The sequence below is a fragment of the Syngnathus leptorhynchus genome, unplaced genomic scaffold (assembly GCF_054491065.1).
Source record: "Syngnathus leptorhynchus isolate UIUO unplaced genomic scaffold, UIUO_Slep HiC_scaffold_244, whole genome shotgun sequence".
Taxonomy (NCBI): domain Eukaryota; kingdom Metazoa; phylum Chordata; class Actinopteri; order Syngnathiformes; family Syngnathidae; genus Syngnathus; species Syngnathus leptorhynchus.
In genome coordinates, this window is record NW_028232211.1 from 35001 (window position 1) to 50000 (window position 15000).

The following is a 15000-nucleotide window of genomic DNA, read 5'->3' on the forward strand; positions in this document are numbered from 1 at the left end:
TAGCTCCATAGCACCAGAGCTCCATAGCTCCATAGCACCAGAGCTCCATAGCTCCATAGCACCAGAGCTCCATAGCTCCATAGCACCAGAGCTCCATAGCACCAGAGCTACATAGCTCCATAGCACCAGAGCTCCATAGCTCCATAGCACCAGAGCTCCATAGCTCCATAGCACCAGAGCTCCATAGCTCCATAGCACCAGAGCTCCATAGCTCCAGAGCTCCATAGCTCCAGCCTGGGTGGCTGGTGGCTCCATAGCTCCATACTTCCATAGCTCTAAGTCAGAGAGTTGGCGAAAATTGCACTAAGTGCGAAAGCCCATTCATTTACAACGGCGTGTCCACAAGGCGGCGACATTTCCCCGTTACCGGTGGCTGCGCGGCGGGAGAGTGACAGAGCTCATCCGAGCGGCTGGAACTCTGCGCCGGCGTGGTCGAGCGTGAGGCCTCGGCACTTTGGCCGCCTGGTACCTAAACACTTCCATTGATCCAGCCACGGAGGGTGCTGGCTGGTGGCTCCATACCTCCATAGCTCCATACCTCCAGAGCTCCATAGCTCCATAGCACCAGAGCTCCATAGCTCCATAGCACCAGAGCTCCATAGCTCCATAGCACCAGAGCTCCAGAGCTCCAGGGCTCCATAGCTCCAGGGCTCCATAGCTCCATAGCTCCAGGGCTCCATAGCTCCATACCTCCAGAGCTCCATAGCTCCAGCCTGGGTGGCTGGTGGCTCCATAGCTCCATACTTCCATAGCTCCAGTCAGAGAGTTGGCGAAAATTGCACTAAGTGCGAAAGCCCATTCATTTACAACGGCGTGTCCGCCAGGCGGCGACATTTCCCCGTTACCGGTGGCTGCGTGGCGGGTGAGTGACAGAGCTTATCCGAGCGGCTGGAACTCTGCGCCGGCGTGGTCGAGCGTGAGGCCCCGGCCCTTTGGCTGCCTGGTACCTAAAACACTTCCATTGATCCAGCCACGGAGGGTGCTGGCTGGTGGCTCCATAGCTCCATAGCTCCATAGCACCAGAGCTCCATAGCTCCATAGCACCAGAGCTCCATAGCTCCATAGCACCAGAGCTCCATAGCTCCATAGCACCAGAGCTCCATAGCTCCATAGCACCAGAGCTACATAGCTCCATAGCACCAGAGCTCCATAGCTCCATAGCACCAGAGCTCCATAGCTCCATAGCACCAGAGCTCCATAGCTCCATAGCACCAGAGCTCCATAGCTCCATAGCTCCAGGGCTCCATAGCTCCAGGGCTCCATAGCTCCATAGCTCCAGGGCTCCATAGCTCCATACCTCCAGAGCTCCATAGCTCCAGCCTGGGTGGCTGGTGGCTCCATAGCTCCATACTTCCATAGCTCCAGTCAGAGAGTTGGCGAAAATTGCACTAAGTGCGAAAGCCCATTCATTTACAACGGCGTGTCCGCCAGGCGGCGACATTTCCCCGTTACCGGTGGCTGCGTGGCGGGTGAGTGACAGAGCTTATCCGAGCGGCTGGAACTCTGCGCCGGCGTGGTCGAGCGTGAGGCCCCGGCCCTTTGGCTGCCTGGTACCTAAAACACTTCCATTGATCCAGCCACGGAGGGTGCTGGCTGGTGGCTCCATAGCTCCATAGCTCCATAGCACCAGAGCTCCATAGCTCCATAGCACCAGAGCTCCATAGCTCCATAGCACCAGAGCTCCATAGCTCCATAGCACCAGAGCTCCATAGCTCCATAGCACCAGAGCTACATAGCTCCATAGCACCAGAGCTCCATAGCTCCATAGCACCAGAGCTCCATAGCTCCATAGCACCAGAGCTCCATAGCTCCATAGCACCAGAGCTCCATAGCTCCATAGCTCCAGGGCTCCATAGCTCCAGGGCTCCATAGCTCCATAGCTCCAGGGCTCCATAGCTCCATACCTCCAGAGCTCCATAGCTCCAGCCTGGGTGGCTGGTGGCTCCATAGCTCCATACTTCCATAGCTCCAGTCAGAGAGTTGGCGAAAATTGCACTAAGTGCGAAAGCCCATTCATTTACAACGGCGTGTCCGCCAGGCGGCGACATTTCCCCGTTACCGGTGGCTGCGTGGCGGGTGAGTGACAGAGCTTATCCGAGCGGCTGGAACTCTGCGCCGGCGTGGTCGAGCGTGAGGCCCCGGCCCTTTGGCTGCCTGGTACCTAAAACACTTCCATTGATCCAGCCACGGAGGGTGCTGGCTGGTGGCTCCATAGCTCCATAGCTCCATAGCACCAGAGCTCCATAGCTCCATAGCACCAGAGCTCCATAGCTCCATAGCACCAGAGCTCCATAGCTCCATAGCACCAGAGCTCCATAGCTCCATAGCACCAGAGCTCCATAGCTCCATAGCACCAGAGCTCCATAGCTCCATAGCACCAGAGCTCCATAGCTCCATAGCACCAGAGCTCCATAGCTCCATAGCACCAGAGCTCCATAGCTCCATAGCACCAGAGCTCCATAGCTCCATAGCACCAGAGCTCCATAGCTCCATAGCTCCAGCCTGGGTGGCTGGTGGCTCCATAGCTCCATACTTCCATAGCTCCAGTCAGAGAGTTGGCTAAAATTGCACTAAGTGCGAAAGCCCATTCATTTACAACGGCGTGTCCACAAGGCGGCGACATTTCCCCGTTACCGGTGGCTGCGCGGCGGGTGAGTGACAGAGCTTATCCGAGCGGCTGGAACTCTGCGCCGGCGTGGTCGAGCGTGAGGCCTCGGCCCTTTGGCTGCCTGGTACCTAAAACACTTCCATTGATCCAGCCACGGAGGGTGCTGGCTGGTGGCTCCATAGCTCCATACCTCCAGAGCTCCAGAGCTCCATAGCACCAGAGCTCCATAGCTCCATAGCACCAGAGCTCCATAGCACCAGAGCTCCATAGCTCCATAGCACCAGAGCTCCATAGCTCCATAGCACCAGAGCTCCATAGCTCCATAGCACCAGAGCTCCATAGCTCCATAGCTCCATAGCACCAGAGCTCCATAGCTCCATAGCACCAGAGCTCCATAGCTCCATAGCACCAGAGCTCCATAGCTCCATAGCACCAGAGCTCCATAGCTCCATAGCACCAGAGCTCCATAGCTCCATAGCACCAGAGCTCCATAGCTCCATAGCACCAGAGCTCCATAGCTCCATAGCACCAGAGCTCCATAGCTCCATAGCACCAGAGCTCCATAGCTCCATAGCACCAGAGCTCCATAGCTCCATAGCTCCAGGGCTCCATAGCTCCATAGCTCCAGGGCTCCATAGCTCCAGGGCTCCAGGGCTCCATAGCTCCAGGGCTCCATAGCTCCAGGGCTCCAGGGCTCCATAGCTCCATACCTCCAGAGCTCCATACCTCCAGAGCTCCAGAGCTCCATAGCACCAGAGCTCCATGGCTTCAGAGCTCCATAGCACCATAGCTCCATACCTCCAGAGCTCCAGGGCTCCATAGCTCCATAGCTCCATAGCTCCATAGCTCCATACCTCCAGAGCTCCATAGCACCAGAGCTCCATGGCTCCATAGCTCCAGCCTGGGTGGCTGGTGGCTCCATAGCTCCATACTTCCATAGCTCCAGTCAGAGAGTTGGCGAAAATTGCACTAAGTGCGAAAGCCCATTCATTTACAAGGGCGTGTCCGCCAGGCGGCGACATTTCCCCGTTACCGGTGGCTGCGCGGCGGGTGAGTGACAGAGCTTATCCGAGCGGCTGGAACTCTGCGCCGGCGTGGTCGAGCGGCTGGCCTCGGTAGTTGAGGTACCAGGGGTGGGGCGGGGAGCTCCAGGCGGGTCTTGTGAGAGAGTGAAGCCGAGCGGCTGGAACTCTCGGCCGGCCTGGTCGAGCGGCTGGCCTCGGTAGTTGAGGTACCAGGGGCGGGCTGGGGAGCTCCAGGCGGGGCTTGTGAGAGAGTGAAGCCGAGCGGCTGGAACTCTGGGCCGGCCTGGTCGAGCGGCTGGCCTCGGTAGTTGAGGTACCAGGGGCGGGCTGGGGAGCTCCAGGCGGGGCTTGTGAGAGAGTGTAGCCGAGCGGCTGGAACTCTGGGCCGGCGTGGTTGAGCAGCATGCCCGCGGAGGTGGCTCTTCCATAGGCAGGGAGGGTGCTGGAGCTCCACACTTCCATAGGCAGGGAGGGTGCTGGAGCTCCACACTTCCATAGGCAGGGAGGGTGCTGGAGCTCCACACTTCCATAGGCAGGGAGGGTGCTGGAGCTCCACACTTCCATAGGCAGGGAGGGTGCTGGAGCTCCACACTTCCATAGGCAGGGAGGGTGCTGGAGCTCCACACTTCCATAGGCAGGGAGGGTGCTGGAGCTCCACACTTCCATAGGCAGGGAGGGTGCTGGAGCTCCACACTTCCATAGGCAGGGAGGGTGCTGGAGCTCCACACTTCCATAGGCAGGGAGGGTGCTGGAGCTCCACACTTCCATAGGCAGGGAGGGTGCTGGAGCTCCACACTTCCATAGGCAGGGAGGGTGCTGGAGCTCCACACTTCCATAGGCAGGGAGGGTGCTGGAGCTCCACACTTCCATAGGCAGGGAGGGTGCTGGAGCTCCACACTTCCATAGGCAGGGAGGGTGCTGGAGCTCCACACTTCCATAGGCAGGGAGGGTGCTGGAGCTCCACACTTCCATAGGCAGGGAGGGTGCTGGAGCTCCACACTTCCATAGGCAGGGAGGGTGCTGGAGCTCCACATCCACACTTCCAGCCACTGCATGCTGGCACTTCCACCTTGCTTGCTAAGTCGGCGTGATCTTGCCCAAAAAGTCCCTCCTCACCTCCAGCTGGAAGTGGAAAAAAATCCTCCACCTGCTTGGCCGAGGTTCTGGAAGCCAGCAGCTCGCAGAATGTTGCCAAAGTTTCACTGGAAGGAAAAGAAAAGAGAAGACCGAGTGCGCATTTCACCTACCGCCGAATGTCCACAAGAGGGAAGTGTCACTCCGTCGCAGAATCTGCGCCGACGCACTCGGCACCCTTCGAATTTATGGTGCCAGTGCGGGTGTTCTGGGTGCAAAAAGGCCGCCCAAGTGGTAGAAAAAAATCAGACTCCGTCTCTTAGGTCGAAATTAATGCCAAGTTTTGAAATGCGCTGGCAGGGGTGGACCAGGGCCCGTTAGAAGTGCTTAGCCGAGGTCCTGGAAGCCTAACCCGGCGTGATCTTGTGCAAAAAGCCGCTGCTGAGCTCCAGCTGGAAGTGTAAAAAGAACCGGGCTGGATCAAAAAAAGAACCGGGCGGCCCGTTAAAATTGCTTAGCCGAGGTCCTGGAACCCTAACCCGGCGTGATCTTGTGCAAAAAGCCGCTGCTGAGCTCCAGCTGGAAGTGTAAAAAGAACCGGGCTGGTTCAAAAAAAGAACCGGGCGACCCGTTAGAAGTGCTTAGCCGAGGTCCTGGAAGCCTAACCCGGCGTGATCTTGTGCAAAAAGCCGCTGCTGAGCTCCAGCTGGAAGTGGAAAAAGAACCGGGCTGGATCAAAAAAGAACCGGGCGACCCGTTAAAATTGCTTAGCCGAGGTCCTGGAAGCCTAACACGGCGTGTTCTTGTGCAAAAAGCCGCTCCCGAGCTCCAGCTGGAAGTGTAAAAAGAACCAGGCTGGATAAAAAAAAGAACCGGGCTGGATCAAAAAAGAACCGGGCGACCCGTTAAAATTGCTTAGCCGAGGTCCTGGAAGCCTAACACGGCGTGATCTTGTGCAAAAAGCCGCTCCCGAGCTCCAGCTGGAAGTGTAAAAAGAACCGGGCTGGATAAAAAAAGAACCGGGCTGGATCAAAAAAGAACCGGGCGGCCCATTAAAATTGCTTAGCCGAGGTCCTGGAAGCCTAACACGGCGTGATCTTGTGCAAAAAGCCGCTCCCGAGCTCCAGCTGGAAGTGTAAAAAGAACCGGGCTGGATAAAAAAAGAACCGGGCTGGATCAAAAAAGAACCGGGCGGCCCATTAAAATTGCTTAGCCGAGGTCCTGGAAGCCTAACACGGCGTGATCTTGTGCAAAAAGCCGCTCCCGAGCTCCAGCTGGAAGTGTAAAAAGAACCGGGCTGGATAAAAAAAGAACCGGGCTGGATCAAAAAAAGAACCGGGCGACCCGTTAAAATTGCTTAGCCGAGGTCCTGGAAGCCTAACCCGGCGTGATCTTGTGCAAAAAGCCGCTGCTGAGCTCCAGCTGGAAGTGTAAAAAGAACCGGGCTGGATAAAAAAAGAACCGGGCTGGATCAAAAAAAGAACCGGGCGACCCGTTAAAATTGCTTAGCCGAGGTCCTGGAAGCCTAACACGGCGTGATCTTGTGCAAAAAGCCGCTCCCGAGCTCCAGCTGGAAGTGTAAAAAGAACCAGGCTGGATAAAAAAAAGAACCGGGCTGGATCAAAAAAGAACCGGGCGACCCGTTAAAATTGCTTAGCCGAGGTCCTGGAAGCCTAACCCGGCGTGATCTTGTGCAAATAGCCGCTGCCGAGCTCCAGCTGGAAGTGTGAAAAGAACCGGGCTGGATAAAAAAAAGAACCGGGCTGGATCAAAAAAGAACCGGGCGACCCGTTAAAATTGCTTAGCCGAGGTCCTGGAAGCCTAACCCGGCGTGATCTTGTGCAAATAGCCGCTGCCGAGCTCCAGCTGGAAGTGTGAAAAGAACCGGGCTGGATAAAAAAAAGAACCGGGCTGGATCAAAAAAGAACCGGGCGACCCGTTAAAATTGCTTAGCCGAGGTCCTGGAAGCCTAACCCGGCGTGATCTTGTGCAAAAAGCCGCTCCCGAGCTCCAGCTGGAAGTGTAAAAAGAACCGGGCTGGATAAAAAAAGAACCGGGCTGGATCAAAAAAGAACCGGGCGACCCGTTAAAATTGCTTAGCCGAGGTCCTGGAAGCCTAACCCGGCGTGATCTTGTGCAAAAAGCCGCTCCCGAGCTCCAGCTGGAAGTTTAAAAAGAACCGGGCTGGATCAAAAAAAGAACCGGGCTGGATCAAAAAAGAACCGGGCGACCCGTTAAAATTGCTTAGCCGAGGTCCTGGAAGCCTAACACGGCGTGATCTTGTGCAAAAAGCCGCTCCCGAGCTCCAGCTGGAAGTGTAAAAAGAACCAGGCTGGATAAAAAAAAGAACCGGGCTGGATCAAAAAAGAACCGGGCGACCCGTTAAAATTGCTTAGCCGAGGTCCTGGAAGCCTAACACGGCGTGTTCTTGTGCAAAAAGCCGCTCCCGAGCTCCAGCTGGAAGTGTAAAAAGAACCAGGCTGGATAAAAAAAAGAACCGGGCTGGATCAAAAAAGAACCGGGCGACCCGTTAAAATTGCTTAGCCGAGGTCCTGGAAGCCTAACACGGCGTGATCTTGTGCAAAAAGCCGCTCCCGAGCTCCAGCTGGAAGTGTAAAAAGAACCGGGCTGGATAAAAAAAGAACCGGGCTGGATAAAAAAAAGAACCGGGCGACCCGTTAAAATTGCTTAGCCGAGGTCCTGGAAGCCTAACACGGCGTGTTCTTGTGCAAAAAGCCGCTCCCGAGCTCCAGCTGGAAGTGTAAAAAGAACCGGGCTGGATAAAAAAAGAACCGGGCTGGATAAAAAAAAAGAACCGGGCGACCCGTTAAAATTGCTTAGCCGAGGTCCTGGAAGCCTAACACGGCGTGTTCTTGTGCAAAAAGCCGCTCCCGAGCTCCAGCTGGAAGTGTAAAAAGAACCGGGCTGGATAAAAAAAAGAACCGGGCTGGATCAAAAAAGAACCGGGCGACCCGTTAAAATTGCTTAGCCGAGGTCCTGGAAGCCTAACCCGGCGTGATCTTGCCCGAAATTCGGCCTCTATACTTCCATTTTAGGTACCAGGCGCTCATAGTGTGTTGGTCCCACTAGTCAGTGTACTGGTCCCACTCGCTAGTGTACTGGTCCCCCTAGTCAGTGTACTCATCCAGTTACCCCCCGTTTTCCAAAACACCATCGGCACGTATAAGGGGGGGACTCCTGAGAGAGATGAGGTATATGCCAGCGCAACACCAATCCGCTCCGCGCTGGTTCCCATGTCGGCTACGGATGAATAAAACCAGCCTGTCCCCCCTGGAGCTCACGAGACACGGAATTTTTTCTAAGTGCCAACGGCTCTTCCGAGCAAACGTGTCCGCTCCGGCTGGTTCCCCCGTCGGCCTCGAATGACGAAAAATGCCGGTCTCCGCCCGGAGCTCATGACAAACGAAAAATTTTCTAAGTGCCAACGGCACTAGCGAGCGAATGTGTCCGCTCGGCGCTGGTTCCCGGGTCGAACCCGGAAGACGAAAAACGCCGGTCTCCGCCCGGAGCTCATGACAAACGAAAAATTTTCTAAGTGCCAACGGCACTAGCGAGCGAATGTGTCCGCTCGGCGCTGGTTCCCGGGTCGAACCCGGAAGACGAAAAACGCCGGTCCTCGCCCGGAGCTCATGACAAACGAAAAATTTTCTAAGTGCCAACGGCACTTGCGAGCGAATGTGTCCGCTCGGCGCTGGTTCCCGGGTCGAACCCGGAAGACGAAAAACGCCGGTCTCCGCCCGGAGCTCATGACAAACGAAAAATTTTCTAAGTGCCAACGGCACTAGCGAGCGAATGTGTCCGCTCGGCGCTGGTTCCCGGGTCGAACCCGGAAGACGAAAAACGCCGCTCTCCGCCCGGAGCTCATGACAAACGAAAAATTTTCTAAGTGCCAACGGCACTAGCGAGCGAATGTGTCCGCTCGGCGCTGGTTCCCGGGTCGAACCCGGAAGACGAAAAACGCCGGTCCTCGCCCGGAGCTCATGACAAACGAAAAATTTTCTAAGTGCCAACGGCACTAGCGAGCGAATGTGTCCGCTCGGCGCTGGTTCCCGGGTCGAACCCGGAAGACGAAAAACGCCGGTCTCCGCCCGGAGCTCATGACAAACGAAAAATTTTCTAAGTGCCAACGGCACTAGCGAGCGAATGTGTCCGCTCGGCGCTGGTTCCCGGGTCGGACCCGGAAGACGAAAAACGCCGGTCTCCGCCCGGAGCTCATGACAAACGAAAAATTTTCTAAGTGCCAACGGCACTAGCGAGCGAATGTGTCCGCTCGGCGCTGGTTCCCGGGTCGGACCCGGAAGACGAAAAACGCCGGTCCTCGCCTGGAGGTCCCAGCAAAATCGGCGAAAAAACGACTAAGTGTCAACTTTCGAAAAAACGGCTAAGTGTCGACTTTCGAAAAAACGGCTAAGTGTCAACTTTCGAAAAAACGGCTAAGTGTCAACTTTCGAAAAAACGACTAAGTGCCCACGGCTCTGCGGGGCTTGTGAGTCCGCCCCGCGCCGGTTCGGCGGTCGGCCTCAAAAAGCAAAAAATCAGCCTCTCTCCCTGGAGCTCACCAAAAATTTGTCGAAATTTTTCTAAGTTCTCCTCGAGGTACCAGGGGGTGAGGTACCCGGGCTAAGGTGCAGTACCTTTTTTGGTCTTCAGGTGCGCCAGAGTACAATGAAATGGTCCCAGTAGTCAGTGTACTCATCGACTTTCCCCCCGTTTTCCAAAGCACCTCGTTTACGAGTATGGAGGAGATGGTGCTGGTCTCCCCACGGCGTCGGACACGCCGTCCTCGACAGCACAAGGTCGGATAGAAGACCTGGAAAGCGCCGTGGCACGCGCTGGAGGTGGGCACTTTGGCGAAAAAACGACTAAGTGTCAACTTTCGAAAAAACGACTAAGTGTCAACTTTCGAAAAAACGGCTAAGTGTCAACTTTCGAAAAAACGACTAAGTGTCACCTCTCTGAAAAAATGGCAAAGTGTCGCCTCTCTGAAAATTTTCTAAGTGCCCACGGCTCTGCGGGCTCGTGCATCCGAGCCGCGCCGGTTCTGCAACCGGCCTAGAATGACGAAAAATAACGGTCTCCTCCTGGAGCTCACAGCCAATTGTGGCGAAAAAGTGGCAAAGTGCCCACGGCTCTGCGGGCTCGTGCATCCGACCCGCGCCGGTTCTGCAGCCGGCCTAGAATGACGAAAAATAACGGTCTCCTCCTGGAGCTCACAGCCAACTTGGCAAAAAGTTTCTAAGTGCCCACGGCCCTGCCGAGCTTTGGCGTCCGCCCAGCGCCGGTTCCGCAGTCGGCCTCCAATGACGAAAAATAACGGTCTCCTCCTGGAGCTCACAGCCAACTTGGCAAAAAGTTTCTAAGTGCCCACGGCCCTGCCGAGCTTTGGCGTCCGCCCAGCGCCGGTTCCGCAGTCGGCCTCGAATGACGAAAAATAACGGTCTCCTCCTGGAGCTCACAGCCAACTTGGCAAAAAGTTTCTAAGTGCCCACGGCCCTGCCGAGCTTTGGCGTCCGCTCAGCGCCGGTTCCGCAGTCGGCCTCGAATGACGAAAAATAACGGTCTCCTCCTGGAGCTCACAGCCAACTTGGCAAAAAGTTTCTAAGTGCCCACGGCCCTGCCGAGCTTTGGCGTCCGCCCAGCGCCGGTTCCGCAGTCGGCCTCGAATGACGAAAAATAACGGTCTCCTCCTGGAGCTCACAGCCAACTTGGCAAAAAGTTTCTAAGTGCCCACGGCCCTGCCGAGCTTTGACGTCCGCCCAGCGCCGGTTCCGCAGTCGGCCTCGAATGACGAAAAATAACGGTCTCCTCCTGGAGCTCACAGCCAACTTGGCAAAAAGTTTCTAAGTGCCCACGGCCCTGCCGAGCTTTGGCGTCCGCCCAGCGCCGGTTCCGCAGTCGGCCTCGAATGACGAAAAATAACGGTCTCCTCCTGGAGCTCACAGCCAACTTGGCAAAAAGTTTCTAAGTGCCCACGGCCCTGCCGAGCTTTGGCGTCCGCCCAGCGCCGGTTCCGCAGTCGGCCTCGAATGACGAAAAATAACGGTCTCCTCCTGGAGCTCACAGCCAACTTGGCAAAAAGTTTCTAAGTGCCCACGGCCCTGCCGAGCTTTGGCGTCCGCCCAGCGCCGGTTCCGCAGTCGGCCTCGAATGACGAAAAATAACGGTCTCCTCCTGGAGCTCACAGCCAACTTGGCAAAAAGTTTCTAAGTGCCCACGGCCCTGCCGAGCTTTGGCGTCCGCCCAGCGCCGGTTCCGCAGTCGGCCTCGAATGACGAAAAATAACGGTCTCCTCCTGGAGCTCACAGCCAACTTGGCAAAAAGTTTCTAAGTGCCCACGGCCCTGCCGAGCTTTGGCGTCCGCCCAGCGCCGGTTCCGCAGTCGGCCTCGAATGACGAAAAATAACGGTCTCCTCCTGGAGCTCACAGCCAACTTGGCAAAAAGTTTCTAAGTGCCCACGGCCCTGCCGAGCTTTGGCGTCCGCCCAGCGCCGGTTCCGCAGTCGGCCTCGAATGACGAAAAATAACGGTCTCCTCCTGGAGCTCACAGCCAACTTGGCAAAAAGTTTCTAAGTGCCCACGGCCCTGCCGAGCTTTGGCGTCCGCCCAGCGCCGGTTCCGCAGTCGGCCTCGAATGACGAAAAATAACGGTCTCCTCCTGGAGCTCACAGCCAACTTGGCAAAAAGTTTCTAAGTGCCCACGGCCCTGCCGAGCTTTGGCGTCCGCCCAGCGCCGGTTCCGCAGTCGGCCTCGAATGACGAAAAATAACGGTCTCCTCCTGGAGCTCACAGCCAACTTGGCAAAAAGTTTCTAAGTGTCACATCTCTGAAAAAACGGCTAAGTGTCGACTTTCGAAAAAACGGCAAAGTGTCACATCTCTGAAAAAACGGCTAAGTGTCGACTTTCGAAAAAACGGCTAAGTGTCAACTTTCGAAAAAACGGCTAAGTGTCGCCTCTCTGAAAAAACGGCAAAGTGTCAACTTTCGAAAAAACGACAGAGTGTCGCCTCTCTGAAAAAACGACTAAGTGTCGACTCTGAGAAAATGGCAAAGTGCCCACGGCTCTGCGGGCTCGTGCATCCGACCCGCGCCGGTTCCCCAGCCGGCCTGAAATAAGGCAAAACCAGCCTCTCCGCCTGGAGCTCAGAGCCAACTTGGCGAATATTTTCTAAGTGCCCACGGCTCTGCGTGGCTACGGCGTCTGCCCAGCGCCGGTTCCTGGGTCGAACCCCGAGGACGAGGAATGCCGGTCTCCGCCTGGAGGTCCCAGCTTAATCGGCGAAAATTTTCTAAGTGCCCACGGCTCTGCCGGGCTCGTGCATCCGACCCGCGCCGGTTCCCCAGCCGGCCTGAAATAAGGCAAAACCAGGCTCTCCCCCTGGAGCTCAGAGCCAATTGTGGCGAAAAAACGACTAAGTGTCAACTTTCGAAAAAACGACTAAGTGTCAACTTTCCAAAAAAACGGCTAAGTGTCGACTTTCGAAAAAACGGCTAAGTGTCAACTTTCGAAAAAACGACTAAGTGTCGCCTCTGAAAAAACGACTAAGTGTCGCCTCTCTGAAAAAACGACTAAGTGCCCACGGCTCTGCGGGGCTTGTGAGTCCGCCCCGCGCCGGTTCGGCGGTCGGCCTCAAAAAGCGAAAAATCAGCCTCTCTCCCTGGAGCTCACCAAAAATTTGTCGAAATTTTTCTAAGTTCTCCTCGAGGTACCAGGGGGTGAGGTACCCGGGCTAAGGTGCAGTACCTTTTTTGGTCTTCAGGTGCGCCAGAGTACAATGAAATGGTCCCAGTAGTCAGTGTACTCATCGACTTTCCCCCCGTTTTCCAAAGCACCCCGTTTACGAGTATGGAGGAGATGGTGCTGGTCTCCCCACGGCGTCGGACACGCCGTCCTCGACAGCACAAGGTCGGATAGAAGACCTGAAAAGCGCCGTGGCACGCGCTGGAGGTGTCACTGTGGCGAAAAAGTGACTAAGTGTCAACTTTCGAAAAAACGGCTAAGTGTCAACTTTCGAAAAAACGGCTAAGTGTCAACTTTCGAAAAAACGGCTAAGTGTCAACTTTCGAAAAAACGACTAAGTGTCGCCTCTCTGAAAAAACGGCAAAGTGTCAACTTTCGAAAAAACGACTAAGTGTCAACTTTCGAAAAAACGACTAAGTGTCACCTCTCTGAAAAAATGGCAAAGTGTCAACTGCGAATGTGGTGGTGCATGGAAGGAAGTGGAGGACGGCCGCCTCCTTAAACACAGGCCGAAGAGGAGCGTCAGGGCCGGCTCCTTAAACACGGACCGAGTGTCGCCCTTAACACAGACCAAGCGGAGGACGGCCGCCTCCCTAAATACAGGCCGAACCGGAGCGCGAGGGCCGCTCCTTAAACACGGACCGAGTGTCGCCCTTAACACAGACCAAGGGGAGGACGGCCGCCTCCTTAAACACAGGCCGGAGAGGAGCGTCAGGGCCAGGCTCCTCAAACATGGACCGAGTGTCGCCCTTAACACAGACCAAGGGGAGGACGGCCGCCTCCTTAAACACAGGCCGGAGAGGAGCGTCAGGGCCAGGCTCCTCAAACATGGACCGAGTGTCGCCCTTAACACAGACCAAGGGGAGGACGGCCGCCTCCTTAAACACAGGCCGGAGAGGAGCGTCAGGGCCAGGCTCCTCAAACATGGACCGAGTGTCGCCCTTAACACAGACCAAGGGGAGGACGGCCGCCTCCTTAAACACAGGCCGGAGAGGAGCGTCAGGGCCAGGCTCCTCAAACATGGACCGAGTGTCGCCCTTAACACGGACCAAGGGGAGGACGGCCGCCTCCTTAAACACAGGCCGGAGAGGAGCGTCAGGGCCAGGCTCCTCAAACATGGACCGAGTGTCGCCCTTAACACGGACCAAGGGGAGGACGGCCGCCTCCTTAAACACAGGCCGGAGAGGAGCGTCAGGGCCAGGCTCCTCAAACATGGACCGAGTGTCGCCCTTAACACAGACCAAGGGGAGGACGGCCGCCTCCTTAAACACAGGCCGGAGAGGAGCGTCAGGGCCAGGCTCCTCAAACATGGACCGAGTGTCGCCCTTAACACGGACCAAGGGGAGGACGGCCGCCTCCTTAAACACAGGCCGGAGAGGAGCGTCAGGGCCAGGCTCCTCAAACATGGACCGAGTGTCGCCCTTAACACGGACCAAGGGGAGGACGGCCGCCTCCTTAAACACAGGCCGGAGAGGAGCGTCAGGGCCAGGCTCCTCAAACATGGACAGAGTGTCGCCCTTAACACAGACCAAGCGGAGGACGGCCGCCTCCCTAAATACAGGCCGAACCGGAGCGCGAGTGTCGCTCCTTAAACACGGACCGAGTGGAGGACGGCCGCCTCCTTAAACACAGGCCGAACAAAATGACACAAAGTGTCAACTGCGAATGTTGTCCATCCAAGGAAGGAGCGTGATGCCCGGCCGGCTCCTTAAACACAGGCCGAGAGTCGCCCCGGACGGTCCGCCTCGCGGCGCCCGTCTGCTCGGATAAAATGACACAAAGTGTCAACTACGAATGTTGTCCATCCAAGGAGGGAGCGTGATGCCCGGCCGGCTCCGAAAACACAGGCCGAGAGTCGCCCCGGACGGTCCGCCTCGCGGCGCCCGTCTGCTCGGATAAAATGACACAAAGTGTCAACTGCGAATGTTGTCCATCCAAGGAAGGAGCGTGATGCCCGGCCGGCTCCTTAAACACAGGCCGAGAGTCGCCCCGGACGGTCCGCCTCGCGGCGCCCGCCCGCTCGGATAAAATGACACAAAGTGTCAACTACGAATGTTGTCCATCCAAGGAAGGAGCGTGATGCCCGGCCGGCTCCTTAAACACAGGCCGAGAGTCGCCCCGGACGGTCGCCTCGCGGCGCCCGTCTGCTCGGATAAAATGACACAAAGTGTCAACTACGAATGTTGTCCATCCAAGGAGGGAGCGTGATGCCCGGCCGGCTCCGAAAACACAGGCCGAGAGTCGCCCCGGACGGTCCGCCTCGCGGCGCCCGTCTGCTCGGATAAAATGACACAAAGTGTCAACTGCGAATGTTGTCCATCCAAGGAAGGAGCGTGATGCCCGGCCGGCTCCTTAAACACAGGCCGAGAGTCGCCCCGGACGGTCCGCCTCGCGGCGCCCGCCCGCTCGGATAAAATGACACAAAGTGTCAACTACGAATGTTGTCCATCCAAGGAAGGAGCGTGATGCCCGGCCGGCTCCTTAAACACAGGCCGAGAGTCGCCCCGGACGGTCGCCTCGCGGCGCCCGTCTGC